At 39.4% G+C, this 4,139-nt stretch overlaps 1 long non-coding RNA gene across 1 annotated transcript in view; it reads left to right on the top strand.

The window, feature by feature from the left end:
- The window catches only part of LOC106871916 (uncharacterized), an 8,371-nt gene extending 7,079 nt beyond the window's left edge, over positions 1–1,292 (top strand). The window contains exon 3 of the long non-coding RNA XR_001409715.2: positions 712–1,292. This is a non-coding gene — a long non-coding RNA (uncharacterized LOC106871916). The remainder of the gene's footprint in view (positions 1–711) is intronic.
- Positions 1,293–4,139: the final 2,847 nt, after the last annotated feature.

Raw genomic sequence — 4,139 nt, 5'->3', positions numbered from 1 at the left:
GTGTGTGTGTGTGTGTGTGTGTGTGTGTGTGTGTGTGTGTGTGTGTGTGTGTGTGCATGTGTGTGTATGTATGCATGTGAATGCATTTATATATGTAAATGTTTGTGTGTATGCAAGTATATGTATGGATGTGTATGTAATATTTGTATGTTTGTAAATGTGTGTGCGCAGAGGGAGAGTATGTGCGTGTATCTGTGCTTTGTGTGTATGCGTCGTGATATAGAAGTACACTTCGACTATATCTGACTGAGACCCCATTTGGTCATGACTGACCATGGGATTGCACCTAGAAAGTTACCCTCCCAGGCACAAGTTCGGGCAAGGTTGTTTATGGAAGACCAGCAGTCGCCCATGCATACCGGCCTCCCCTCTCCAGCGCCACCATTGTTATCCAAGGGAAAGGGAAAGAGGACGATATAGCTTGGCACCAGTGACGTCACAACTCATTTCTACGGCTGAGTGAACTGGAGCAACGTGAAATAAAGTGTCTTGCTCAAGAACATAACACGTAGCCCGGTCCGGGATTCGAACTCACAACCTCACAATCGTAAGCTCGACGCTCTAACCACTGAGCCATGCGCCTTCACATCGACTATATCATTATAAAAATAACCGTTTACAAGAAAGTTTGTTAATAATTCTGCGCAATATATGTTTATATTAGGTGTGGATTTTTTTCTCAGAGCTACTACAATCGATTTTTCATTTCAGATATATCCTTTCCTGTCGGAAACAAATATTAGTGGAAAATGCCGGATTCGAAAGAATTAGAGAAATCTTCTGGAACAAGCGTTTCAAAAGACGTCTCGGGAATTCAAACTAAGGAATCGGGAGTCAAAGGCAGTGTTTCATACTTTGGAACCGGTGTCTCTGCAAGCTTAGAATACAAATCGAAGGAGACATCAATAATCTATCATAAAAGTAATGATTAAAAGTGAAAAACACTACACCCATGGCCATCTCTACATATTATATAGTAAGGACTCTATTTTTAATCGTGTTCTTTTACGAGATGGCACGGGTCTCTTTTAGTCAAACTTGCTATCATATTTTAAAACCAGGATAAGTCTGATGATTTCAAATAACGATGATTAATAACCAATGATTAAAAATATATGTTATTAGTAGCTAAAATATTAAGTGTGCATATACTGAGCATCTTTATATATATCCTGATTTATCTAGAAGTGATGATCTCCTTTACAATAATTAACTGCAACCAAGGTTGCATGTTTTCAATTATATAATAATTCAATAACTATGAAAAAATAAAGAATTCAATATCCGTAAAATGTCGTTTGTCTCTGTTCATTTGATGATTTTATTGCTTGACTGATAAAGAAAAAGCAAAGCTAGAAGGATTTGACCACATCGATTCACAAACACACAACCATAATGCACTTAGAAGAGTTTTTTTCACCATTGGAGCGAGGGGAGATACAAAAGCCGTTGATGTACAAGTTCTCTACTTGGTCGGCAATCTTTCTTCAGTTAACAATGAACATAAAATATCGGTTTAGCATACTTGACCAATAAAATTAGCACCACACTTTGAAATATAAGAGAGAGGGAAAGGACGGTAGTAATGCATGCAACCACATTCATTTTGGTCTTTCACAAAGCCACTCCCTTACTGCTTACATTCCCAAACGTCTAATAGTGCTACGAATAAATAGAGTCACGACAACAGGATATTAAGTGTATAAATAGCAGTAGTACAATGACCTACATTGTGTGTCTTATCTCTTTTATTCTTTTTTTCAATCATTGCAGTGTGCCCATGCTGGAGTACCACATTGAAGGGTTTACAGGAACGTATCGACCCCTGTACTTAATTTTTCCTACAATTTTTTTTTATAATCGTAATCTATGCTGTTTGAAAGGTGTTTCTGTAAAATTTCATCAAAACATATTCATAGGCGCAGGAGTGGCTGTGTGGTAAGTAGCTCGCTTACCAACCAGTCTGGATTCAGTCCCACTGCGTGGAACCTTGGGCAAGTGTCTTCTACTATAGCCTCGGGCCGACCAAAGCCTTGTGAGTGGATTTGGTAGACGAAAACTGAAAGAAGCTCGTCGTATATATGTATATATATATATATATATATATATATATATATATATATATATATATATATATATATATATGTGTGTATGTGTTTGTGTGTCTGTGTTTGTCTCCCCAACATCGCTTGACAACCGATGCTTGTGTGTTTACGTCCCCGTGACTAGCAGTTCAGCAGAAGACACCCGATAGAATAAGTACTAGGCTTCCAAAGAATAAGTCCTGGGGTCGATTTGCTCGACTAAAGGCGGTGCTCCAGCATGGCCTCAGTCAAATGACAAACAAGTAAAAGAGTAAAAGAGTATATAATATAAATATACATATAGAATTGTTCGACTAAAGGCGGTGCTACAGCACGGCCGCAGTGAAATGACTGAAAAAAGTAAAAGAACCCGGATTACATTATTCAGCTCACTCTTTCTCAAAGCTTTATGAGGGATCTTGAGCCAGTAGTAGTGGTGGGAGGGACGGTGTGTAACTACTATTTCCAGTAGGTTGTACAACCGCTCATGTGTCGTTTTACTTATTTGTGTAGGTGGAGAACGTATTAAGTATTTAATGTTTACCCCTCACAGTTATTCTCGATATTTGTAATGTCATTTCATTATCTAAGAAATTTCGTGATAACACCTGATTCAAATTGCCTGGAAGTTATTATCATACTACACCGGTATGTACAGGTAAACTACTGTACTTCATCTCTAGTTTCCTTTATAAAGAGATTGTTACTCACTGGTTACTTAAACTTCAATGCTTGTGATATTTACTAAATATCTATTAGTTTATTTATTTATTATATATTTCTCTTTGTTATTCACGTTTGTATTTGTACATTATATATTTCGATAAGTTCATTTATATTTTCTTATAACTTCAACCTTTAAAAATATAAATTAAGTTTTGATTTTTCATAAGGGAGCCACTGCATAATTGCGCTGGAAAAAGCAGATAAGTCCCTTTTAACTATACTCTTAACGGCCTAACAAAATAGTAAGGACACACGCCAGACAACGAGTAGGTCTCTGTCTTGACGTGCTGAAGATAGCAGTAACGTCGTCTAAAGTTGTAGTATGAGGGAACTGTAATGCAGGGGTTTTCAAACTGTGGTCCGCGGACCACAGGGGATCCGCAAGGACAAGACAGGGGGTCCGTAGACAGCAAATACTTTTTATGCGCAATTTGATTTTATATATGTTTTTTATCGAAATCTTTTAATTGATAATAAACCTATTTGTTAAATACTGTTAAATAAATAAATGCAAAAATATATGTTATTTTAAGCAAATATTTATGTATAAATTTCATAAGCGTTTATAAGGGGGTCCCTAAGGTAAAGCCTGAAATATAAAGGGGTCCGCAAGTCAAAATGTTTGAAAACCCCTGCTGTAATGTGAGGAATAAAATACGGTTTGCCTACCTCTCAGCGTTGGCTGTCCAGCTGTGTTAAATCCAAGACGTGCCCTACACGTCTCACCTATCGCTAGTAGCTACTGCTAAAGCCCTGTTTCTCACGCATCCACATGCGTCACCACGACTGCTCGAGGCCGAAAGCGGACCATGTTGGTGCTACCTCCGTCGCACCCACTTCCTCTTCCAGTGGGGTCCCTCAGTCGTTGACACCACTGCCCTTTCTTTCCGGTTCACCTCATCCCCACTCAACCCACTTGATCTCAGACGTCACCTCCTCACTTCACCTTACGTCGAAATCTGCCATCCACCTAGGTGGACGTCTCGCAGAGGAATGATACTCCGCTCACTTCCTCTCCTCCAGCGACAATTCTGTAAACCTCCAAGCCGTGATGCAGCATTCCATCCACAAAGACATTATTTTGGGAATTAACAATCACTGTTCAGGCTTCACCTCCACGCAGTCCCTTGCCGTGTGCGGTCCCTCGCACTTGAAACACCAGCCCATAAACAAGGAAGCCGTTTACGAAAGCCAATCGTGCCGCCTTTTTTTTAGTCTCTCTCCGGTAAAACCAGATAGCATAGCCAGTCTCCGAACTTCCATTGCGTACATGTCTACCTGTTTCCCTGTCCACCTGACCGTTCCCAGCTTGGCAAACGCAGTTTAAGA

Source organism: Octopus bimaculoides, chromosome 23 (assembly GCF_001194135.2).
Source record: "Octopus bimaculoides isolate UCB-OBI-ISO-001 chromosome 23, ASM119413v2, whole genome shotgun sequence".
NCBI lineage: Eukaryota > Metazoa > Mollusca > Cephalopoda > Octopoda > Octopodidae > Octopus > Octopus bimaculoides.
The sequence above is the reverse complement of the archived record's forward strand: the minus strand, read 5'-3'. Positions and strand labels throughout refer to the sequence as shown.